The sequence below is a fragment of the Macrobrachium nipponense genome, chromosome 6 (genome assembly GCF_015104395.2).
Source record: "Macrobrachium nipponense isolate FS-2020 chromosome 6, ASM1510439v2, whole genome shotgun sequence".
NCBI lineage: Eukaryota > Metazoa > Arthropoda > Malacostraca > Decapoda > Palaemonidae > Macrobrachium > Macrobrachium nipponense.
Genome location: NC_061108.1, coordinates 80496897 through 80524700, shown reverse-complemented (window position 1 = coordinate 80524700; position 27804 = coordinate 80496897). Strand labels below are relative to the sequence as shown.

Genomic DNA, 27804 nt, shown 5'->3' with positions numbered 1-27804 from the left:
GGAACTCCACAAATGCAGCCCCGAGAAACTTTGGGAGAATTCCTTATTAGTATGTTTTCAGTGTATTTAAAAATTTTAAAACAACATTAATATTGAAATTCTTGCAAAAAGAAATTCCAGGCTGCAGATACGTAAGGCTCTTAAAAACATGGAAGAAAAAGTAGCCTTCTTAACTTGATTGCTATGGTTAGAATAACAGTGAATGTATGAACTTACATTTGTAGGTTTTCTAAACACTGAGTACTTGAAGCCATTTAGAGTACGGTGAACATTAGCAATGAAGTTAAGAAGGCTACTTTTTCTTCCATGTTTTTAAGAGCCTTACGTATCTGCACTGCAGCCAGGAATTTCTTCAGGAAGAATTTGAAAATATTTTCAACATATCGGAAAAATCAAAATACCCTAAATATTTTATTGAATGTGCTTTACAAAAAGCACAAAAAAACTTTTTATTCTGTAACTACAAGAATGGCTTTTAATAATGATAATGTGCTCGTTTTACCATATAATGACCACTTACGGAGGGTTCCAAGTTTTTGCAAGAATTTCAATAGTAATGTTTTTAAATTTTCAAATACACTGAAAACATACTTATAAAGAATTCTCCCAAAGTTTCTCAGGGCTGCATTTACGGGGTTTCTTGCCTGAACTGCAAGTGTTTTTATGTCGGACAATCCGGGAAGGGACTGGACACCAGAATTAAACAACATAGATATAGTGTGAGAACAGGACAAATGTCGAATGCTTTGTTTTTACACATTAATAATTTTAATCACTTGATTCATTGGGAGGGGCCAAAAGTTGTTCTATATTGTAATAATATAACTCGTAGGAATATTATTGAATCTGCTTTTATTAAATATCAGGTGACTTAATGAATGTAAGCCTGGGTATGTACAAACTGGACCCATTTGTTGTTAACGAGATTTGTAGGGTTGTTTCTTTTTAATCACCTGTTGAGCTGTTCTGTACCTGCTGTACTGGTTTTAACCGGACTGTGAATACTTGTTTTTCAATTTTTATGCTTATTTTGTTAGATGTTCTCTGTGTTTTTAGCATTGTACGTACCTCGAAAATGTGTTGAAATAACACGAAAGCGCTTGGTACTCCTTTTATTTATCCGGTGCCCTGGCTTGGTATCATATATATATATATATATATATAGATATATATTTATCATATAACATATATATTTTATATATATATATATATATTGTGTATGAGAGAGGGCCGTACCTCCTTTGCAGGCCATTGGATTCGCGGTAGCAAGGCCTGTGGTTCGATCCTGGCCTGATTTGAATGGGTACCAGCGTTAGTTACTGCCAAGAAAAGAACATTGGTCTAGCAACCTCATTCTTAAAAACTTCCTGAAGGCTGGAGTGTTCTACCTCTCTTGCTCCATCGGACCTAAATGGAATATATAATATATATATATATATATATATTATATATATACATATATATATATGTGTGTGTCTGAGTAGGTGTTTATGATATAGTATGAATATACAGTATATATTTTTCAGTTTTGGGAAGTATATGCATTCGTACCTAATGGCCACTCCTGGCCGCTGAATTATGTACCTCAGAAAATCCAAAACTGAAAATTACATACTGTATATTCATACTATATCATAAACACCCACTCAGCACACACACACATATATATATATATACATACATACATTCCATTTAGATGCGGTGGAGCAAGAAAGGTAGAACACTCCAGTCCTCAGGAAGTCTTTAAGAATGAGGTTGCTAGACCAATGTTCTTTTCTTGGTAGTAACAGACGCTGGTACCCATTCAAATCAGGCCAGGATCGAACCACAGGCCTTGCTAACGCGAATACAATGGTCTACAAAGTGAGGTACAGCCCTCTCTCACACACAGTATAGTTATATATATACATATTTGTGCGTGCGGCGTACGTATTTCAAAATGCGTACATGGATAGGTCGAATCTTACCATATTACTTTTGTTAATGTCTTGCATTGTTGGACGCAGACATTAGGTTTTTTCTATATATATATATATATATATATATATATATATATTATATATATATATGTGTGTGTGTGTGTGTGTGTGTATAATCGTTGATTTTATAGCTTTTCGGTCATGAAATTCTTTTCATTACACCAGGAGTTTGTTATAATATCAGTTCTATTTTGATTTGCCGTTCGCATTTGTTTTTGAAAAGTTATCTCAGAATTACATTAAAATTCTGATTTAGATTTGCTTTCTTTGAAGCTTAAATCCTTGTTGGCCGCGCCAATAGCCTGTTAATTCTTCCTGAGGGCACTCCTCGGGCCTTGACGCAATTCCTAACACCTTTTTCTTCTGCTCCACTAAACTCATCAGTGCAATCTTCATCTGTCACTCACACGACATTCTCTGCCTGCACACTCGAGCCCCTCAGGGCTTAGATGTAAGAGTGCGTCTCGTTCGAGGTGAAAGGAAGTCTGCGCGGAATGATCGAAAAACTACCTTGGATTGCGTTGGTTGCTTTGGTTCTTTTTTTCATTATGTTATCGATAACGTTATGTCCGATGGAAATATATGCTCCACATTCCCTGCATTTCATTGCAACCTCTGTATTTCATTAATGATAATTTCGATGAGTTGAAATAGTCTCCAATTGCTGCTTTTAGCAATACTCTATAATGGACTGTGATCGGTGCCTGTTGAACAAAAGCTGTTAACTACTAAATTCCTGTTAACAGCATATTATGTTCTCTGTGGGTCTATATTTGTGAAATTTTGAATTCTGTCTTTTAAATTTGCGAATGGCTTTTTGCACCTTCATTACCAAATATAAAATGTAATATTTTCGGCAGATATGATGTATGCCGTGCACAGTCAACATTAGTTAATTACTTTCTGTAGTAAGGCAGACATTTATATACTCATATGCTTTTGACATGATGAAAATGTGGATCATTTTGTCAGGGAAAACCTGCATCAAAACAAAGTCGAAACTACGAACTAGGTCCACAATATCGACAAACAGCAATGAAAGAAACGACACAGCAAAGAAAGGACGTGAAACCATACTCTGGTGAGCTTCAGTCTAAGCGACAGTTTATGGCACATAATTATGAGAGTTGGCCAACGTTCTCGACCATACCTCCTTAAGCTTGTAAAAACATAGCTGAAATAAGAGCTCGAGAATGACTGACCTGAACTCAGGAAGCGGCTAACGGCTACAAGTTTTAACATAAGTAAAACTAACTGTGATGAGTATGGTGTCCCCCGTAGAGGGCTAGCGCCATCAGTGCCACTTTCATTCATTTTACTGTGCCTCCATTCATGTTATCTATCTTCCATCTTGTTATCCACCCTCTCCTAACAAGTATTTCAAAGTGAAACTGGTAGGTTTTCCTCCTCCTACACCTTTCAAACCTACCTCTCTCAATTTCCTTTCCAGCACTGAATGCCCTCATAGGTTCCCAGTGCTTGGCCTTTGTCTTAGACTCTATATTCCATTCCATTCCATTAGCATGTTGTCTTACGTAAGCGTAGTTACGTAACAAGCTCATTTTGATCTTGTTCAAAATGCTATGATAATGTAACGATAAACTCATTTTCAGATATTGTTACATCTGATCAGCATCACAATCTAATCCTGATTAAGATCCTCGTTTCTGTTGGAAGTATCATCAGTTAGTCGCTTTCTCCAAAACGTGACCAAATAACGAAGTTGATGCGCGATGACGCTCGTAGCAGGGCTCAGCCTTGGTCCCTTGACGAACGTCATCCTGTATGAATGTCCATGAATTATTTTTAAAGGCCCATCATTTCATTATACTTTAATGCCAAATTCTCAAGATCAAATGGCCATTTTTTTTTACTGTGTCTTACGGGTAAATCTTTTACAATTTAGAAGTTATAGTACCGATGCTTTAAATGAAAAATTGTATCCCAAAGCCAGATCATTAATTAAGAATGTTCTCTTTACTACTACCCAGTGTTAATTGTAGCAGAGTTTGGAAATAACGGCAACATGCAAAACTTTTACGAAGTTGCCAACTTACTTCCTCGTGATGGGTTTGGGTAAGAAGAATGAGGAGGTATTCCTTATAGCCTCAGATTTTAACAGTTTTTACTGGTTCCTCCCCTTCTGAGGGACGGACCTTACTCAAGTTTCTAATATCCTACGTAATTACATGACAAACCAGTCTTTAAAAATGTTCCAGATCTACTATGTATCCAACTGAATACGGTGGAGGTTGTCTATGGTGACTGACATAAAATTTTCTAATTTTGGTTTTCAATATATCTGCTGTTCTTACAATAAGATTTTTGTGAGGAATATCTAAATAATGTGACTTTTATTTGTCTTTACTTCGACATGTTTTATTTCTATGTAAAACCTTTTTATATTATCTAAATATTTTTGTCTTGATTTTCTGAGAAGGCTAAGCTGCAAATAGTATATTTATTCTAGATTCTTTAGTGACTTTCATCTTGAAACGTCATGATTTCTATTAACGGTTACTACGTTACAGTCATCTATTAACCTAACTCCTGAAAGGCATTCAGACGCCCTTCATGCAAAAAGCTGCGCTTAGTTTCAAAACCTTTTCCAGGAATCGCTGCCGTTATTGGGCTCAGGGACTATTCAGGCGAAATCCACTTTCAGTCCACATGGGTCCCGCATAAACTGGTTCTGCAGAGCACATCATGATACGTAATGAGTAGCGTCGAATGACTCATATTCCTACCATAACGCGTTTAAACTGGAGGCAGCAGCAGCAGATGTTGTGGTCATTAACGGGTAAATTATCCTCTCAATAGACGTCAAGAGGCGCCGAGCACTTGGGTCAGTTTCTGCTACGTTAAAGTCGAGTCTTGACTCTACAGTACATTAACTGACTGATTGACGAGAGAGAGAGAGAGAGAGAGAGAGAGAGAGAGAGAGAGAAGATAAAAAAAAACCTGGGCAATGATAATAAATTTCATACTGGTATTTTTATATGCGTACCACTTCGTTGTGCTTATTTATTGCTATTATTTTGAAGGTCAGTATTAAATTAGATCCTCTCTACCTCTCATTTTGTTTTGTTTTATTTCATTCAGAATCACAGCACTTCGCCTTTATATAAAATAACACACCTGCTGCAGCCCAACAAGTGGTGGTATATTTAGACTTAACTTTTTGATGGCTTACATTCATTCAAACTTATTCGCAAGTCTGGTTACATTGCTTATGGAAACCTAACACTCGCTCGCATAGTTTTGGAGGAGGCCAGGGTTTCATCTGATCCGAATTTCCTCACAGAAAAGCTTTTAAGAAAATGATTTTTAAACATTTCCCATAAACACTTTTATCCTTCCTTTTCCATTCTCTCTGTCTCCCTCTCTTATATATTATATATATATATATATATATATATATATATTAATATATATAATATGAATATATATATATATATATATATATATATATATATCATATATATATATATATATATATATATATATATATATATAAAGGCATACCGCAGGGTCCATAAAACACATAAACAAGGCCATAATCTATTAGATCGAAACGTTTCGCACATGTTCTCTGTGCATCCTCAATCTTAATTATAACAAAAATCGTAAAAATTTACATAAACTATTTTAAAAATAAAGTTAAGTTTTCATTTTTAAAATAGTTTCTGTAAATTTTAACGATTTTTATGTTATATTTACAGATTGAACATGCACAGAGAACATGTGCAAAACGTTTCGTTTTAATAAACTATGGTCTTGCTAATGTGTTTTATGGACCTTGATGTATTCCTTTTCTTATCTTCCCCTGGAATCCATATATATATATATATATATATATATATATATATATATATATATATATACAGAATAATTATTTTGATTTAAAACAATTTCTGACTTGTTGCACTACCACTTTGATATTTAATACTTTAGAAGCATTAATGTATATATATATATATATATATATATATATATATATATATATATATATATATATATATATATATATATATATTTATACATACGTCAGTTTGTAAAGTATATAAATATCAAAGTGGTACTTCAACAAGTCAAAAGTTGTTTTAAATCGAAATAATTACTCTGAAATTAAAAAATTGTCTCAAGGTGTAGCTACATTTCGAACTTAGTCTTCTATCGTGTGTCTTTGCTTAACAAAATCATGACTGGATTCAAGTGTGAAAGTTAGAATTTAAAATTAGCAAATGGTCTGCGAACATTTGCTCTGCGCACAGGAGGGTTAAGTTTATGTAAATAAATCATTGATAGAGTACGTCAACATCATGATGTTTTACGAAGCTAACATCCAAAACACCAAAAAAGCAGGACTGAATTGTAATTGTTGACACATCACCTCATGGCACATTTGAAGTCTCAGATTTTACGACTGGCCCCCGAGGAAAGAAGACTCGTGCCCTACACAATGTATGAACTGGGCCAAGGAGTTTCTTTTCCGGAGAAGTCGACTATACAAGACTCAACCGCAAACCGTACAAGGGTCTTACTGCAAGGGTCTGAAGGTCTTCGTCAATTTTAAAATAATGTTATATGATATGATATGACATAAGAAAGAATAAACAACGTGCATGATGAATTGGCATAATAAATGTGAGAATGTCGCACTGAATTTCCAGAATTTCCTCAACTTCGTGCCAGGAATTATCCAGTGTACCACTGATTTTAAATTATGTTATATATATATATATATATATATATATATATATATATATATATATATATATATATATATTACACTCACAAGTTATACGAAGTGTTTCATATTCATATTTGAGGAAAGGATAAACTGATGTTAATTCAATAAATATTTCCAAAGAGTGACGAATCAGCGCCCTATGTTCTTCAGGAAGCTTGTGACCTTTTACTTGAACGCACAATAACCAAGCTAAAGATAATTCATTAACATACAATTCTGCAACCTGATATCTACCAGTTTAGGTCATGCAAACATAGGGCGCTGATTCTTTACGCTGGGAAAAAATATTAGATTAACTTTAATACATTATATATAACCTGAATCTCCACGGGGAACAAACCCTGCTTAGTGGATGGAGCAACGATTCTGTCTATCTATGGAGATTACGTTTGCCTTGTGCTCCAGCAGCCCACAATGAAATGATTTTACGAGGTGACTCGAGTGGAGCCAGGTTGTCAAAAGGTAAATTCGGTTTTATTACTACAGTAGTTGACAACCTGACAACTGGACATCAAATACATTAAATGAGAATCAATGAAGAGAGGCAGCTATAGTAGATTCACATCACACGTCCATTTGATGTCTAGGCCAGTCCCTTACGACGCTCCTGATTGGCTGTTGATAAGCCAATCACAGGACTGGAAACTCTCAGTGTCTCTCGAGAGTTCAGGCAGGATGTATGTTCCACCTCTCCTGAGGGATACTTTTGAAAGACGTAGCCCTCAGGAGAGGTGGAACATACATTCTGCCTATGTGAACTCTCGAGAGACACTGAGTGTTTTCAGCCCCGTGACTGGCTTATCAACAACCAATCAGGGGCGTCGTAACTCGTAAAAGACTGGCCTAGACCTAGACATCAGATGCACGGGTGTTGTGAATCTACTATAGGTAGTTATTAAGTCGACTATCAGCAAAAGCGCGTACACTCTAACAAATACACCCAAAGTATTTGTGAACGTAGCTCTCTCCCTGTTAGAGTGAAATTTCCACTCTAAACCATCATTTTAAGCCACAAGAAAGCAGATTTTACCTATGATAATCTTCCACTGACCGGCTGCGCATTATAGTCCTGTCTTCCTGTTGGAAGTTCGGAAATTGAAAGTATGACGATTTTAAGAGTGTAACAGCTGGCATACCCTGCAGTTGCACTTGAAACAATTGTTGGGACACGATGGAAAGGAAGATGGAAGAAAGAGATTATGATCGGTGGTACATTAAAATGAATAGAGTTGGAGATAGGGGCCGAGGGATCGCTGCAAAGAACCTAAAGTTAAGGGTACCGTAGATTATTTTTAAAAGGACAAAACAATAACAAAACCTGGCGAATCAGCAGGTGTGGGCCTAGCCTTTCTGTGGCCTTGGTAATACCGTTTATAAAGGTAATTTTTTTCCTTAGCATGATGATTCAGTAACACTAACCATAGAAGAATTATTTCTATATGTTCGATATTAAACTGTACTTAAGGCTTCAGTGATATATTGCCCTACCAAATGAGTACAGTAGTTTGAAGTCGCAGGTGTAGCCTAGGCCATTCCTAGGCTCCCGCCAAACTTAATTTTCTTGCTTCCGTCAGTCTATGATATTTATATTAGTACAGTTTGGCAAAAATATGAAATAAATCAGGATTTATTTTACACAATAGGAAAATACAACTAATTTTACTTTGAATTAAACAACTGACTGAAGCTTCCTATACCGTTTGTTTACTAGTTGAAACCCGTGTGACATTACGAAATTTCGTTGAGCGCGTTGCTGAAGTGCATTTTGTTAAATAGATCTAATGCTGCTTTTACACGTCTATAACTAAAGAATAGATGGCATTAACAGTATCCTACAGGCCTACCTGCAGCAAAAAATTTTTAATGACTGACAAAATACGGGAGGTGTCCTTCATACACCACGGCAACGTGTTTAAAGGACGATGTTCGTCGACACAATTACACTACATATAAACATTTTTAATGTTGGGAAAAATTGTCTTTGCTTAATATTATGTAGCATGATAAGATTAACGATGTTCTGATTTCGAAAGCACTGCATTAATGTGGCCCTATAACATGCAGAAAATATAAGGCTTGTTAATGGATGAAACTTATCTACTGCTAACAATTTTATCAGAGTAGCAAAAATTTATGAGTTGATAAACGTCAGTATGCTTTGCTTACCTGTGAAATGTTATTTCCCTTCTATCTTAAAGCGTTCCTGTGTCCATTTCTGTAATCACAAATGCGCAATATACTATTACGAAAATAACGAAGGGAAAAAAAATCACAAGCACTAAGCACATTTAGGTTTCCCGGTTTTTAGACACTGGTCACGGGTTGGCCGCTGCCAGCGGGCAGCGGCGCCCCTCTAGCGGTAGCTTACCAAAACTACATAGTTCTGTCGTGTCCAGTTGTTATTGTCCCTCTGTGATAAAAAGTTGCTTAGCGTTCAATAACTACTGAATTTTATTTGCTTGTCCGAGGGTATTCAAGTCAACAGGGTAAGTCATCTTTACTTTTTTATTTGCTAGGGTTAGTTATGAATATCATTTGTGTTGTGTTGTTGCGTTTCATTTAGACAATTAATTTGATTGAATTTTCCACTTTTTTCGGATTTTGGTGTTATTTCAGGCAGAAGATGAGGAGGTTCTTTGAATGTGGGATTTCCAAGTATGAGACTGAGACACCACTACCCCCCTCCTCTCTCTCTCTCTCTCTCTCTCTCTCTCTCTCTCTCTCTCTCTCTCTCTCTCTCTCGTAATTTGGCGTAATTTGGCGTGTTTAGCAAATTCGCAATACGATGAGGTAGCAGGAAGGGAACTGGCATTTCTCATCTATGAAATCAGCAACAGTCCTAACCAAAAAGATACAAAAGCATTCATAGATATATTAGAAGGATATAATCCTTCAAACTGGAACAAATCTAATGAAAACATCTTGAAAATAATTGAAGAAGTTCCAAATAAAATCCAAGTGGTCAAGAGACTCATAAAGAAAATATACATAAACCAACATATTCCGACAAAGAAAATGAATAAGGTGAATCTTGTGAATATCCTAATTGATGCATTAGGAAAAAGAATGCCAAAAGCATGCAAACTGTGTAAGGTTTGGTATAGCATAGTCAATCCACAAAACCTAATCAGAAAATGTGCTGCATGCAACATTCCGACCCATCCACAGTGTGCTGAGGTAATACAAGATTTGAGAAAAGATACAAGAATTTTTTGTTCAACATGTCTATCATGGATAGACAATGTTATTAAATCAAGATTGAATGTACAAATAGTTGAGGATGAAGAAGAAGAGGAAGAGGAAGAAGAAGAAGAAAAAGAAGAGAGGAAAACGGAAGAGAAGTAAACAAAAATGAAATGACAGAAAAAAATAAGGAAAACAAAGAACAAGATAAAAGTATGGATGCAGAGATACTCATTGATACTACATATGAGGCAATAAAGCAGCATACCTACGAAGAAATAAATTACGATATGACAACAGAAAAGCAAATCCCGAAGAGGCTCTACCCAGATCTATACAATGACGGGAAAGAGGAAAAAATAGACAAGAAAGACAAAATCTGCAACCTTTTGAAAAGAGGGAATTGCAGATTTGGAGAAAGATGTTACTACAAACATCCTAAGATATGTCAAAACTATGAAATATATGGTAAATGTGCATACTTAGATGGATATGGGGATGATTGCAGAGATCTGCATCCAAAAAATATGTAAAAACCTAAAAGAAGGAAAAGGATGTAAGTTCGACAAAAAATGCAAATATATGCACCCTGTAGCCATGAATCATAATCAAATAAATAACCAACCAAGTAATAAAATCCAAAATAAGAAAGAAACAAATAAAGAGAGAAATCAAGAATATCAGGTAAAAGAGAAAAGCAAACCACCAATGAGATATGCAGAGGTGTCAGCAAAAAATTTCAAAGCATCAGCTCCGAAATTCTACTCAAGAGATAATAACTGTATTTATTATGCAAGAGGATATTGCAGAAACGGAGAAAATTGCAGATTCAGACACAAAATTAATAATTATGATGAAGGAAGATCAAATATTATGGAAAAGTTGGATTTTTTAATGTCAGAATTTCTGGAAATGAAAAAAAGAACAACATACCAGAACAGGAAAGAGACATGGGAAAATCCTTATTACTACCAGTATTAAATGAAGGAGAAAACACGCAAACCATCATAGTGATGAATGCGCAGGGTTTAGTTACGAGTAACTCAAAAAGAAAAATAGAGTACTTAGAAGAACTAACCCAAAATGAAAAGAAAATAGATATAATGAATATAAGTGAAACCTGGTATTCCCAAGAGACTGGGAATGATGATCAAATAAAAGGGTTCCAAACTTATAGATCAGATAGAAAAAATAGGAATCAAGGGGGAACCGCAATATATGGGAAAGACAAAAAACAAGGAAAAATATATGAGAAATATAGTAACTCAGAATGTGAACTAATAGCGGTAGAATTTGAATCTGAAAAATTGATGAACATAGTAATATATAGACCCCCTAATACTAAAGAGTTTGACTTAATAATTGAAAAATTGGATGATATATGTAGAAATCACAAGGACTGGACTATTCTCCTATCTGGTGACTTCAACTTTCCTTTCGTAGAATGGAAAGAACGAATAGGAGATTGTGGTTGTACTTATACATATAAAAAAGAGAGTAATAGTAGTGCAGAAGATAAGAGGCAATTTGAAAAGCTATTAGATATGCTACTAGAATACAACATTCAACAAATAAATCACCTGCCAACAAGAAAGGAAAATACTTTAGACCTAGTATTTGTGAACGAGATGAATTATGTTAAAGAAATAATAGTTTATAATGTGAGTATTTCAGACCATAATGTCATAGAATTACCAGTTCATTCCAAAGCAAGTGAAAATAGAGATAAGCAAGAAATGAAAAAGTGGGAAGGATATGGAAAAATTACAACTACAGTAAAAATATAAAATGGGTCAGAAATTTAATGAAGAATTAAACAAAGATTTGGGATAACATTTTCGTAAGTGTGACATAGGGTAAATACGGAGATATTATATAAAATATTGGAGAAAATAGTGGAAAAATATATACCGAAGAAGAAAAGTAAACATCATTCATGCATACCAAGAGACAGAAGGATCTTGTTCCAGAAAATCAGAAAGTGGAAAAAAGGTCTTGCAAAAGAAAAAAAATGCATGGAAAGTTATAGAACTAAAAAGTAAGATAGAAAATGCAGAACAAAAGATTATACAATCAAAAGAAAATGAAAAACGGGACTTGGAAGAAAAAACCCTATTAAATATCAAGCAAAACCCCAAACTATTATACTCATATGCGAAGAAGATGAATAAAAGAAGAATAGAAATAGGCCCTCTGAGAATTGAAGGGAGATTAACGAATGAAAAAAAAAAAAAGGAAATTTGCAACATACTGGCAGAACGATATAAGAGAGAATTCACCCCTAGAATAGATAATGAAGATAATGATATAGAAGTAAGGGATGAAAATAGTGAATATTTAGCTGACATAGATATTAATGAAGCCGATATTGTGCAGGCTATTAATGAAATTAAAAATGGAGCTGCTGCAGGGCCAGATGGAATTCCTGCTATTTTGTTAAAGAAAGTAGTTCATTCTATCGCAAAGCCACTTGCAATATTATTAAGACAAAGTGTAGATACAGGCAAGATATATGATGAGCACAAATTAGCATATATTACCCCTACTTTCAAAAGTGGATCAAGACTAGAGGCAAGTAATTATAGGCCTGTGAGTCTAACATCACATATTATGAAAGTGTATGAAAGGGTAATGAAGAAAAATATTATGAAACATTTAATAAAAAATAATTTGTTTAATAAAGGACAACATGGTTTCGTACCCGGAAAAAGTACACAAACCCAACTGTTAGTCCACCGTGAGAACATATTCAAAAATATGAAAAGCGGAAATGAAACAGATGTGGTTTATTTAGACTTTGCAAAAGCTTTTGATAAAGTAGACCATAATATATTAGCGAAGAAAATTAGAAAACACAATATCGTGGATAAAGTAGGAAAATGGTTAAAAGAATTTTTACACAACAGAAAACAGATAGTTATTGCAAACGACGAGAAATCGGATGAAGCCAAGGTAATATCCGGTGTGCCGCAAGGTACGGTGTTAGCTGCAATACTGTTTGTTATTATGATTGAAGACATAGACAATAATGTTAAAGATTCGGTAGTGAGTAGTTTCGCAGATGACACAAGAATAAGTAGAGAAATTACTTGTGATGAAGATAGGAACGCTCTACAAAGAGACCTTAACAAAGTATATGATTGGGCAGAGGTAAATAGGATGGTATTTAACTCTGATAAATTTGAATCAATAAATTATGGAGACAGAGAAAGAAAGCTATATGCATATAAGGGACCTAATAATGAGACCATCACAAATAAGGAAGCAGTTAAAGACCTTGGTGTGATGATGAATAGGAACATGTTATGCAATGATCAAATAGCAACTCTGTTGGCAAAATGTAAAGCAAAAATGGGAATGTTGTTACGGCACTTCAAAACAAGAAAAGCTGAACACATGATTATGCTTTATAAAACATATGTTCGTAGTCCACTTGAATATTGCAATATGATATGGTACCCACACTATCAAAAGGATATTGCACAAATAGAGAGTGTACAAAGGTCCTTTACAGCTAGAATAGAAGAAGTTAAGGACCTAGACTACTGGGAAAGACTACAATTCTTAAAATTATATAGTCTAGAAAGGAGAAGAGAACGCTACATGATAATTCAGGCATGGAAACAGATAGAAGGAATAGCAGAAAATATCATGGAACTAAAAATATCAGAAAGAGCAAGCAGAGGTAGATTAATAGTGCCCAAAACTATACCAGGAAAAATAAGGAAAGCACACAGGACATTAATCCACTACGCACCAGCATCGATAATGCAGCGTCTATTCAATGCGTTGCCAGCTCATCTGAAGAATATATCAGGAGTGAGCGTAGATGTGTTTAAGAATAAGCTCGACAAATATCTAAACTGCATCCCAGACCATCCAAGATTGGAAGATGCAAAATATACCGGAAGATGTACTAGCAACTCTCTGGTAGACATTAGAGGTGCCTCACACTGAGGGACCTGGGGCAACCCGAACAAGATGTAAGGTAAGGTAAGGTAAGGTCTCTCTCTCTCTCTCTCTCTCTCTCTCTCTAATCATGTTCCAGCGCAAATATGCTTAACAAAGTGTTGCAAAAACTACCATCCACATTCAGTATAACAGAGTATTTGTATATACTATATACTACACCCGCTTGGAGTCTGCATCCTTTGCATCAACGTTATTCTTGGATTACAGACAAACACAATTCGAGATTCCCTTTTCGATACAAAAATATGTAAGTTTATCGGCATCTTAAACGAAGATGAACAACAATAATAAATAAGCATATGAAGTATGTTTGAGAGTCATCCATAATTATGAGTCAGCCTCACAATGTTACAACTTATACATAAGTGTCGCAGTTAAATGCTCCTGACTGCCTGACTGATTCAAATTTGGCGTCGCAGCCCTGACGATTTCCTCAAGAGGAAATGTGGAACTTCGCCTGCAAAATTCAAAATCCCCTGGGAATTAAAAAAGAAACGTTAGGCACTTTTTTTATAAAAGTTATTTGCGACAGTTTAAATTCGTAACGCCCAAGCTCTTCCTTATGAAATAAAAGTAAGTAATGCGGAAACCAGAGCTTTGTTATAAGAAGGAGGATTTTCAGTTTCCAATGCAGAATTCAGAGAATTTGATTGCCACGGAACGTTTGACAGAAGTATTCCTCGATACTTCTGACAAAGATTTTCCCTCTCTTTCTCTCTCTCTCTACGATCGTAGTAAGACACAGCAGGGGCGAAGTCAAAGCCTACGAACATTATGTAAGATTCTGTAACTCTGAAGCGTCTTTTAATGGCTAAAGTCTTCCAAGAAACTGCAGATTCCTTCAGAATTATATTCTCTGTGGATATCATAAATAGAAGCGTGATTTCATTGTCCTTATGTAGCACATCATGAAAATAAGTCTGTTACATCTAGCACAACAAAGACAGGCCGGGAGAACTTCCACTTGGGCTACCATCCCAAAGGTTGCCAGGGATCTCCCGGTAAGGAGGCCCTTCTCCAGTTATGTCTACCTCGGAGGGAGGAAGGGTTATTGCTTGTTGGTGTGCATCCTGAAGCAGAGCTTCACAACAGATGTAGGGATCAACTCTTCTGATTGGAGGCATCCCTTCAGAAAAGTCTCCAGTGTTTCACTCACGGACACCTTTTCAGAGGGAGTCAGGCCAACCGAGACTGGTAGGATAGAGCACAGGGCTTCCTAAAGGCCTGTTCACACTAGGAAACATTGTTTGCAACCATTTTTTTTACCGCATATTTGTTTCCCATCCAGAATGGAAAACATTTAGTGTTTCTGTGTGTAAATGTATATATACACATGTATAATTATGTATTTGTTTATTTATATATGTATATATAATTATATGTATAAATACACATGTACAGACGGCCAACAAAGAATTGGCGTAGTTTCTTAATTCATTGTTCGTTATGGAAATATTGCCATATGCAGGTGCCAGAATATTTACTTAACAATAAATCAAATTTCCTTTCAAAGGTGCTATACATGAAATAAATGACATTAGAACTGAGTAGACTTATTCAACGTATTAAAGATAATTATTCTGCAAAGTAAGGAAAATTATACCGATGGGTCCACGATTTCTAATTTTATTTTCAACACTAGCTTCGTGACAGCATTCCTAAGATTTTGAAGTTGGCTTTGCTGCCGCTCGAGTCTTGACTCAACATATCGTACTGCACTGGGGTGTTGTCATTTCGTCTCCTACAGCCGATAATAATACATCAAGGCGTTAACATTCTTTGAAAACGATGTTTAGTTAAACTAATTTTGTCCTTTGACCAATAAAATAATTTGCATGACACGTTTAGTGGGCCTAAATTGGACTTATGATTTTCCCACATGATAAACCTAGGTCTATTTTCAGCAGCATACTCTCTCGGATACGTAATATTAATGAATATTTAAATCAACAATATATATATATATTATATATATTATATATATATATATATAGATATATTTAATCTGCTTTATTTGACTATTCCCGTTATTCTTGTTTTATTAGCCGTGTTCACCTTTCTTCTTATCCTTTTAATAATTGCTTAACATAAATAACTCAGACCTAGCTATTCAAAGTCAAAAAGCAATCATAAAAAAATCAAACGAATATAATTCAGTCTTATTTTTTATCGAATTCCTTGCATATCATCCTGTTTCATTTGGACACCTTGGAAAGCTGTGGGAGTCAAAACTGACGAACACATTAAGAAAGGCTTACTTTCCTTAAAGCTTTCCTACGATGATCTTTCTGTAGCTATTAATTTCTTTTAAATAGAAATTAATTCAAATTAGTTTACATGTATAACTACTAGACCTACTAACATAAGCATATTATAAGTAGCTGAAAGGATAAGAAATAGGAAAGGTGAGGTTCTCGTTTAAGTCTATTTCATGTTTTTTTTTTTTTTTTTCCCAAGAAAAACCTTCTGCTTTAATCAAGGGTTGCTCTTTGACGGCTACAGGGTGTAACACGAGTGTATGCACATATTTTGTGGAATGAAAGATAAAGTTTCTTTGAACAGAAAATATATAAACATGTATTTTAAGGCGTCCGTTGTCGGTGCGGGGACTTTTAAAATAACCGTTATCATTAGTGATGGTTTCACAAGGTGGAGTTCGCAGTGAGAAGTCGGATCTAGTGTTCTAGTCGCCTGAGATGTAGAAGAGAGCGGAGGTGGCGTATAGGAGTGATGGAAGGATTAGGCCGATGTTAATAAAGTATCTCCCAATAAAATGTATTCTTTAGGTTTTGAAGAAAAAAAAAATGCATGCATCATTGAAACCGTTTCCCTCCCTATCCGTGGTATTCACTGGCCACCGATAAAAAACAAAACAAAAAGAGTAAGCCTAACTGAATCTCTCATCCATCAAAGATAAGTTTGCTTATTCATTAGACAACTATTAAAGACTTCAAGTGTAGATTTAACAATCTCTTCCTCTCCATCTAAAGTATTCATCAGACACCAGTCATAAGCGTAGAGCTAGTTATGATTCCTGGTTCAGCAATGTCGTGACGAGGCACTAGAATTCAAAGTTCACAAATGAATGTTGCTCAGCAACATTTTCACTACTGTATTGTCTTGCTCTCATGTGGTGCTTCGAGGTATTCCACCTCTAGGCCCATGTTCTAAACTTTGCCGTTCTTTAAACAATTTTATTCATCTATGTATGATTCTCTCCGGTTTATTAAGCTTTCTTGATATCTCTCCAACAGAAACTTGCACCGAATGCAGTGCAATAATTCTCTCGCTCATCAAATGATGTTTCTTAGACCGATAAATGACACATTGACATTAGATACCCGTGCACATAACATCAAAAGCAATAGAGTGAGGTCGCCTGGTTCACATTGTTAAGATATCGTTTTTTTTTTCTTTTTCTTTTTTTAAATTTGATAGCATTTTGTGAGATTCCAATGTTTTCTGTAAAATTTAACAAATGGAATAGTTCAACTACCTTCAACTTAATATTGAAATGATCATTTAAGGACTATGTTTATGTGATACTACTAGTGATAGGTGCCTCCTATCTATTTGGTAATGTATATCTATGGTTGTGATATGACGTTTTTTATCACTTCGTTTCGTTCACGTCAATTTTGCTATATGGAAAATAGTTTTACACAATAACATAACATAATGTTCTAAAGATATCAGTGACTGTTTTTAACGTCATTACACATGATTTCTTCCATCTTTGAAAAGAAAAATAGATAAATAAGGCATGAATCGTGCGTCAGGCAGGTGAACGAAAAATTATGAAACTCTGCCACGAGTTTTTTGGCCGACAGTACACTGTATGTATGTATGTGTGTATATCTATATATATATATTGTTTGTATGTATGTATGTATGTATACGTGTATTAAGTATATATGTATCTATTTTCAATTCCACCAGAAGAAAGTCAGCATGACACACTCCTTTTTCTAAAAACTTCCTCACAGATCTCTTCTTTCTCTTATAATCCCTCCTCGAGTGCATTAAAATAGCCTAGTAGAATTCAGAGGCTACTGCACCGACTGGCATCCTGATGACAACTGAGGTCTGGACAGGAAACATTGTTTGCAAACAGTTTGAAAACTGTTTGCAAACATTTTGGAAACTGTTTGCAAACAATGTTTCCTAGTGTGGACAGGCCTTAAGGAAGGCATCTCTTGGGGGTTTCTTCCAAGATGGAACAAGGCCACCCCAGGACTGGAGCCATTCCTTGAGGTTGGCATCCCAAGAAGGAGGCATATTTCCTGGAGGGCCAGGAAACATCTCTAGAGATTAGTCTTACAACTGGTGAAGCCCAGCTCTGGAGCTTCCTTCCTCGAAGCTTCTCTGGAGGAGGGCCTAATAACGAGGGTGTATGCCAAGGCTTCTCAGGGAAGGGATACCTGTAGGAGGTCCTCCAGCCCCTTACTAGTACTAAGGGATGCCTTCCCAGGAGGAACCGTGGCACTCCCAGCAGAGAGGTCCTCCTCCAGATCTCCCTTTCTTGGAGGCAGGTAGGGCTCCTACCAGGCTATGAAGCCTCCCCAGAAGTGGTTTCCACGACTGGAAGAGGGGGCCTAGTTGGATGATGGATCCCTTGAGGAGAGTCTCTCTAAACACTCCTATGGAGATGCCATCTCAGAGTGATTAAACTTTATTATAAAACCAGAGCTTTTATTGTATAACTGAGACATGAAAGAAGGTCTGCCAGAAGAATGAGTTACATCTTTCTGGTCAACCAAAATCCCGTTGGACAGAGTGAAATGAGAAGTTGGAGGAAGAAAAGGAGATGGATGCTCATGAAACTGTTGATTGAAATTGTAGAGAAAAACTGCAGACACCAGGTCCAGTAAACGATTTTGAAGAGCTGCCCAGGGTAAAAACCTGAAAGTAAGTGGGAGCAAAGTTAAAGTTATGAGGATGAATGTAAATTAGGAAGATGCAACATTGTATCTTCATGTGCTTGATGAAGGAAGGAATGGGTGGATTAATTTGTATACATATTTAGGATCAAGTGTAACAAATTTTGGTTGATTGTAAAAAAAAGGTGTTTCAAAGAATTAGGGAATCAAAGAAGGTTTATGCCAAAGACTCGGAAGAGAAGAGGAGTTTTATGGAATCAGAAAGGACTGGTGGAAGATGTTTCTTTCTGGAAGTGCAGAGAGTAATGAAAAAAATGAAAAAGGTAATGTTACTGAGTCAAATTGAATGCATAGTGTGTGTTGAGTTAGCTGGATTGACGATGAATGAGGGAAAATGAAATAGAAGTGCTCAAGAAGGGTAAAGAGATGGATTGGAGTTTGTGGGATGGCCCGAACGTGATAAGAGGTTGGATAAAAATTAGATAAAGAAAAGAATATATAACACAGAAGTGACCTGTCGGAGGAAGGAGGAGAGGAAGAACTATCAAGCAGTGGATGGTTGAAGTGGCGCAATAAGTGCTGTTGTGTAGCAGTGTAAACATTCATTGTAATGCTGATGAACCACCTTTGTAGGTATAGGAAGTTTACAATGCTGAACAAGTTATCTGCACATGTGATTCAGCCTTTATTCTGTAGTTAAAGGACAACTGTGGTAGTAATTAACACACACACACACACACACATATATATATATATATATATATATATATATATATATATACATATATATATATATATATATATATAGATATATATATATATATATATATATATATATATATATATATATATATGTATATATATATATATATATATATATATATATATATATAAAAGGTTGCGGGAAAGAGAGAGAGAGAGAGAGAGAAAAGACCAAAATGGTTGCTGCTATGGAGGTTTGATAAGATATGGGTGGACGTTCTGTTGTCTCAGCTGATGTAGTCGAAGATAGAAACCAGAAGGGAAATAATTTTCAAAGCAGAGATTCCTACGCAGCGCCTGAGCAATAATGTACCATAGAAGTAATATTCTTGTACAGAGACGTACCGAAAATAAGCAAGAGTTCACTGGGGATATTAGCTTTTCTTTCCCTCTGCATGAACAGTGTACAATGAGCACCATCGGTGTTCCTGGTAGATGACGTCTTACAAATGGACCGTTTAAAATGATGTCCGCGCTGCGTTGGGAAAGGAGGGCTTTGCCGCTGGCAGTGTTTGTTGATGGGTGTTGAAGTGGGCGGGTTTGCAACATCGCAGACCTTTGCTTCTACTCCCAGTCCTTGGTTTGGGGTATCAGAGGGTGGAGGGCAGGGGCTTGTTTATACGGGACATTTACGAGGCTTCCATTCGTTCTTTTGCTCAGTTTTAATTGGACTCTGAGTGTCAGTTGAGTGTGAACTCTTGCCCCTTCGAGTTTTACTTTTATCTGGTGAGGGTAGATACGGGTTCTGGGGCGGCAACAACGAGGTTATATATTTTGCTGTGACATAAGGTCATCAGTCTCTCGTGTGCGTTTTCGAACTGCTTGTGACTCGTCATCATCGCAATTGTGTGACAACCTTGGGATTTGGCGTGAGGACATTATTTTCATTACAGAGAGTGTGAAAACAGCGCATTGATAATCATTTAAATAGTGAAACATTCATTATAGTTATACGTGCAAGTACTGATTATTAAGAAAGAGGCGTTTTAGCTGTACGCGCAAGTGGACTTGAATTTGCTAGATTACTTGCTTATGTAATGTGTACGGAGTGACTTGAGGTGTACCTACTTGGCCGTTTTTCGTGAGTACCTTCTCATCCTTCAAGGGGATTGTTTTCTTTCGTTTACTGAATTTGTTTCCTTTGAGGTTTCATTTAAAACGAAGACTATAGGCTATATTTACATATCAAAAGAACTCTCATAATTCTTCACCTTTCCCACGTTTCCTTTTCGTCGTCATAGTAAATATAGTTTTATTCTTGTACGAAGTGTTTGCATTAAGTAAATGTCAATAAAATGTTTTGCAGCAATTGATTTCATCTGATCAACGAGGAATAATTAATTTAAATCAATTATATACAACGAATACGCTCAAGTGTTTCATTCAAATTCTGGAAATTTGAGAATATGACTCACTAGCAAATTCTCTCTCTGCTTCAAAAGGCACACATGTTTTGAGTGAAAGACAATTAAGTTTCTTAGGTTGTGCCTGTTAGCCGAACTTGTCATGTTGCCCATCAACCCTGACCTTTGCCCAATCAGCGTTAAGATCATATGCTAACTTCTGAAACTTTCAAACATCTGCATTACTTTGGTCCTTTCTCGCTTTTCCAACAAACGAATGACCTCCCTTGAGCCTTTATCTGATGTGAAGTGACTCAAGAAGAAATCTGATCCCGGCTTAGCCCCCGGCTGCGGTTACTCCGTTTTTCGTTCGTCAGCGTCACCGCCGACGATGGCGAAGAAGGCCAAGGACGACGTCGACGATGTCGTCTGCACCAAGTGACTCAGGAAACTCTTATCCTTCGATTTTATTCAACTGTATATTCATTATATACCTATATCGTATCTGAGAGCGATAGTCACGCCTTCACCATTAAAACTGGAATTCAATACCGCGTAAAAAAAAAAAAAAAAAAAACTCATTGGAGATATTCATAGGTGAAAACAAGTAAGAAAAATATGGATAAAAACGAGATGACCCTGATCATTAATAAAAGCAAAATAGCAACTGAGGTGAAAGGTAGCTCTCTAAGCTGTGAAGAGTAACTTGGTTTTGAATCATTTTATATCCTTTCAACTTGACTGGGAAGCTAGTACCATATCATTCCATAAGGCATGAATACTTTGCCGCTACTTTTCCGATGAGTTTGCAGTTTGCGTTAAGGTATCTCCGAGGGCATTTTAGTATTTGTTTAGATGTGCTGTACTTGGTCTGCGAAGTTTAGTTGATTTTTTCGATGCAAATTTTGCTCGAGAAAATGGGTGCAATTTTTTGGGGCAAGAATATCGGGCGAGTAGAAAACTGTCAACGAAATATATTTTCAGTCATCTGAGTTTGTAGTTTATGACTAGTATTCATTTATTCGCTATTAATATCAAAATTACTTTCTGTATTTTTAATAAAAAAAACTAAAAAGCATAAACATAGACGAACGAATACTGAAATAGGGTAAAAGCAAAATATTTAAGAAATGAATTTCTAGGTCTTTTATCAATGAGGCCGAGAACTTACTCGTAAGATTGCTAGGAATTCCAGAACCTTTGACAGAGAATCCCAGAAAACTTATGTATCAACATTTTTCATTAATTCCCAGGAGGGGCATCACGGAGATTCAAATGGTCAGGAGCTTGCCCAGAAAAGTATATATATACATACATATATATATATATATATATATATATATATACATATATATATATATGTATATATACATATATATATATATATATATATATATATATATATATATATATATATATATATATATATATATAAAACCTGTGCTATAACATGGAGTTGAATCAAATTGCCAAGAACTGATATTTTTTAAAATTACAGTTGTGCTGCTTGCTTTCATGAACACCGGCCACAGGGGGAGAGAGGGAATGTTGAATTTATCTGAATCAGTTCATTTATTTTTTCTGTTCAAGCTCTGACCGATTTTTGCATGAAGAGAGGGATGACCTTACTAGTTTTTTCAGGCTGTGAATCTACTTATTGTCGATATTAGACGTGATTCTTTTGCAATAACTAAGGTTAGACGAAAGAACTGAGAGAGAAAGAGGTGCTTTTGCTGTTATCACGGAAGTTACTTGCTTAATATTCGGGCGATTTTCTTCCTAAGTAGCATTCCTCGACAGGGACCGACACGAGGGACAGTTAATTATCGACTTATCTACCCAGTGCGAACCCGTTTTTAGACTTTCTCTTTTGGCTAAGATCAAAGAGTAGAATCTGTCCAAAAGCGGCTCCATTTTCCTTATCTTGACTGGTACCATTTTTGGCAATCTTGCAAAATCCACCATGTCGAGACATCCGAAAAGTCTTGGATTTTCTAGTTCGGTATCTATTTCTCTTCCAATGGCAAGCTTTTGGAATTCTCTCCTTTTTTTTATTTTCCCTGAGTCCTATAATCCTCCTTCTTTCAAGAACAATATACACTACTGAAATATTCGGCCCCATACTTTTGCTCTTCTTCAGTATAAAGGATACGTCTACAGAGAGAGTTAGGTTTGTCGTCATAGAATATGGCAGGACTGACAGGACCCTTTTCTTGCCAAAATTGAGGCTGATAAATTTTACAGTTATCGAAACCTTTAGATTTTTGCCATACAATAGAATGACAGTTATTCAATTTGCCATGTCAATAAATATGCCATAGGAACCATGCAGTATTTCGACAGTCTTCGTTCTATAACCTTTCAGGAAAATATTACTAATATGGCTTTTTGGGTTCTAAATTGTTCCAAATCATATTGTTAGTGCTACTCAAATTTTAGTCTAAGATACTTACATAAAACACAACTAATGTCGTGATAATGTTGCGTCCCATATTGCAATAAGAATACATAAAACACTTGCCATTACGATTTTTCTTCATACTGACATAAACTCTAACCTCCTGTAAAATACTCCTGTAGGAGCAGGAAAAAAATCTAGTAAAGGAATAAAAAGAACTTCCTTGGGACACAGAAACATACAAACAAACGGGTATATTTCCTGGCCCTTTTCATCTTCATCCATCTTCATCGTACACGACGATATAACTCTCTAATATCTCCCTGTCTTTTATTCCTCCGCTCTTAACCCTGATTCTCTTTCACGCTTCTCCTAACCCTGATTCTTCTTGCCTCTGCGTCTTCGTCTTTGTTTGGTTCCGTTTTCTATTTTTTTTTTTTTATGTCGTTTAATCTTCTCGCACACTTTCGCCTTCTCTTCATAGGAACTACGCGCATGCAATTATTCACTTGAAAAGAGCTCAGTCATCATTTAAAACTAAACTTTGACGTCACCTAAACTAACCCATGTCTCGTTAATTTGGTCTGGAGATGTGACATGACGCTTCATGAATGTAATGAGCTGTGAATTTTAATTGAGCGTGGGGTCACCTCTGATGACGCTGTACGTAACCATGGTTAATCATCCAGCTCGAGAAAAGAACAAGCAATTCAAGAAGCAGCTGTTGTGAGGGATGACATAAGACGATCATCTCCGACGTGAATTTCAGTCAATTGATTCGGTATCATATTCGGATGAATAGTTTCACGGCTTCGTGACGTCGTTCTCGGTGCTTCGTGTGAATGAACAAACAGGCTACTTTTGACTCTCGCCTCTTGGAAGTCTTTGGATATCAGATCTCCTTTGTCTGGTAATCCTTCCCAATTGTCCCTTTACCCCGAGCCGCAATTCTTCAAAGAACAAGAGAAAAATTTTTTTTGCTTTTCGAAGGACACGTGAGATAACATGAAAATGAGGAGCATAACAACTTCAATAGCTTTATCTATCATTCACGGAAATGCACAGCGCACATGCGAGATACCGACTCGCTCAAGGAATTGAGTTGAAATATCGCTCCATTAATATGATCCTACAAAGAAGACCGAAGTTTCTTTTCATTGGTCACCGCGACGTTGAGATCCCTTTCTGCCTCGTCATCTTCAGAACCGATCAAGATCGCGGTTACGATCTTAATCTGATTTTTTTTTTTACTGTAAAAACAGCCTCAGTGTGACCCGAATTAAATGATGAGAAAGGTAAAACGAGGTTAAGCAGTTTTCTCAAAGGCAGTTTTCGCTAAGGTGAATTACCATCTGACTGATAAATAAAATAAGGGACGGATATAGAACAAGTAAAACGAAGGTGTATATAACATAGCCTTCTCACCTACGCACTAATGGATGGCGTATGTGGGCAGACGATCGTGTGCAAGCAGTCTCACGCGGCTTACATTTACCTTTGTTCTTTTTTTGTTTGCTATTCCACGAATCTCTGAGCTCTCATTGTGACACAATCGGTTACTCAGAAGCCTGCTATGTCAGCGATATTATTTCAGTGAATGTTATTTATACACTGCTCGTAACCTGTGATAACCAAATGACGCGCACTCGAATGCCACTAAGTTGCTATGAAAAAGTAGAGTTAGAGTCAATGCTAGGGAGGTATGGCCAAATCACAAAAAACTGACTTAATTAATATATAACCTTATTTCCAAGTGTGTACACGTACTGTGAAACACGCAAATAATCAAAGACACCCTATACTGAAGTACTTCATTAGGAGGGATTCCACTTTTTTTTTTCTTTTAATTTTTTATTAAGAGAAAAATATACAATATTTTACCATTTCAACAGAATTACATTCAGAATTTTATCCAAGTTGACTTAAATTTAGTAGAATTTAATAAAAAAAAACATATCATGTACTTTTTACATATAATCTACGTATTTTAATGTAAATATTTTTCTGTAGTTACCCATATAAGATTTTATCAGTATATATCTATTTTTTTATTATCCTTGATTTCATAAACAACCGTATGCCATCTTTTTTATCTTTTATTCCTGCATTGTGGGCTAACCAGATCCCAACAACATTGTCCCAAATTAAATTTATAGCAATGATCCTGTTTTTTTTTTAATGTGCTTCAAAATCCAATTTCAAAATTTTCAATAAAATTTTTGTCTTATATTACACAATTCATTTAATAATTCACGAAACCAATTAACCAGTTTCTTCCTACATCTACAGAAATAAATTGAATGCATCACATTTTCTGGTTCTTTGCAGTTTTAACATAGTTTACTATTTGTTATTTTCATTATATATATATAATCCATCTTTTGTGGCCAGAACTTCACGAACATATTTGTACAAAATTTCTCTATCATAACTATTAATGAATTTACTGTTAACATTTTCCGAAATAATTTTCCATTCAAATAAAGGGCATTTCTCTTCAATATCTGGGCCAAACTTCTCATCTCTCGATAAAAACCCATAAATACTCTTAGAGTTTACATTCGGGTAGTTTTCCATCTTTATTTATGACCTTGCAAACAGGGAAAGTCGTTCCTGAGTAGTTACTAAAAGAACAAAGCCATGTACAGGATTATTTTGTCCATTTGTGATGATTGTAAGCAACAATAATTCTTTTATTTACTGGCTTCGAAATTAAGCTGGGAAGGAACATTAAATTATTTTAAAGCTGATCAGTGACGTCCATTATTTTTAAGGAAAAATACAAGTAACTGTGGTCTCGCAGAATATTCTAAAACAGCGCAAGTTTAAAAATGACCGGTTCTGGTAGTTTCGATACCATAAGTATACTACTTAGTTCACACCACACAAATACGCGACATTTACTCACCTTTAATCTTAAGTTAATTAAGGAAAACGCAGATCTGCCCCATCGAGATTCTTAGCTTAATTAAGCAGCATTCAGATGATGTCTCAATTGCAAATCTGTCATTCAAAGTCACTTCTCTTTAAAGTTCACTCTAGCTTGGGATGTTCTGGTAAAGAGTTTAGTGCATTTTCCTCATTATCTTCTTAAACAAAGTTCGGTCTACTTTCCTGTACGAGGGAGATATTCTTTTTCATTTCATTTGTGAAGAAATTAAGTACTGTGTTTGTCCAGCAGGTAGACTGATATATTTTTCTATAATATTTTGTTTTGGCCTTACCCTATAAAACTGATGAAAGGTTATCTCCAAGTGCCTCATATGTCCAGCTTAATCTTGATATTTACTTCTTGAACGAAAGTAGTTGTCTAAGAAAGGACGAGGTTCTGGCGAAGTTCACCGAGATCTTTGAAGCTTCAATCAGGGCGACCCTGAAAATGCGTTTGACGTCAGACTTATAACAACATGCCCTTGTGCTCCTTAGCTCTTACTCTCAGTGATTTAGGTTATTGGGATTTATTTATTTGCTACATATATAGATTGCGCCGGAGAAACTCAGAGCATTTTTTACTTGTTTATTTGTTGGGTGAAAGATCAAGCGCTATTGAGACACTTTATTATTCATATTCTCAATTTCATTTATACTCGATCGTTGGAGTCTTAATTTTGCCGAGGAATAACTTTCGCAAAAGCGAATTCTGTGGTACTCCAAAAATAATAGAAAAATAAACATAATAAAAATAGAATTATTTTGTGCTTCACCAAAATGGAAAGCATAGTCTATATTATTTAGAGAAGCGAGTTGTCGCGTGAATTTTGCTTTACGTGATAGCTAAACTAGCATAGACTGCAATGAGTACTTCTTCACTCGCAGGCTATACTTCTACAAAAGAAAATCTTGCATGAATGTATGCTTTAACAAGTGCAAATTTAAACAATAAATCTTTCATTTCTGACGGCGAGTTGGCGCTGTATAAAAGTTGTTGTCCTTTTACGGGACAGATGAAGTCACACTTAATTCGGAAGTTGATACAAGCTTTACAACACTTGGCAGAAGGAAACCAAACGCATATTTACGCTTCAACGTTACATTTCATTTGCCTAACAGTGTAAGTACAGCAGACGACAAATTATAAAAGAAGGCAGAGAGAGAGAGAGAGAGAGAGAGAGAGAGAGAGAGAGAGAGAGAGTATAAATGATAAAAAAATTGAAATACGATAGCTTTAAAGCTGGGGAAGTGGTAAAAAACAAAAGTGAAGCGTGATATCGTACGGAGCAAAAAAGACCGGACCGAGTACCACAGCACAGACATGGGCGGCCGTACATAAGGGCAAGAGGGGACACTTGCCCCCCCCCCCCCCCCCCGCCGAAATCCTGGAAAAAAATCATATACATTTAATTACATTTAACTACATCCCTGTTTTTCTTCCATTTTACAATGTATTTTTTCAGTTTAAGTAAATTAAAGGTATCATTATGTATTGTATAAGATTTGTATGCCGTATATAACTACGTTGTTCTTGCCAGAAATATTTGAAATCAGCCGAACAGTATATGGAACTCCTGAAAAAAAAGTTAATGCAACATTATAA

General features: G+C 35.8%; 2 protein-coding genes across 7 annotated transcripts in view; one reads left to right on the top strand and one right to left on the bottom strand.

The window, feature by feature from the left end:
* The window catches only part of LOC135216110 (ankyrin-1-like), a 56617-nt gene extending 47540 nt beyond the window's left edge, over window positions 1-9077 (bottom strand). Inside the window, exon 1 of the mRNA XM_064251149.1 lies at window positions 8899-9077. The gene's annotated coding sequence lies outside the window, so the exon portion shown is untranslated. The remainder of the gene's footprint in view (window positions 1-8898) is intronic.
* An 11041-nt stretch (window positions 9078-20118) lies between these two features.
* LOC135216435 (CARD- and ANK-domain containing inflammasome adapter protein-like) overlaps window positions 20119-27804 on the top strand; it is a 43123-nt gene continuing 35437 nt past the window's right edge. For 4 of the 6 annotated variants that reach the window (XM_064251805.1, XM_064251803.1, XM_064251802.1 and 1 more), the window contains exon 1: window positions 20123-20610. The gene's annotated coding sequence lies outside the window, so the exon portion shown is untranslated. Of the gene's footprint in view, window positions 20611-27804 lie in introns of all 6 variants that reach the window. The other 2 variants (XM_064251801.1, XM_064251800.1) reach the window with 2 other exon arrangements.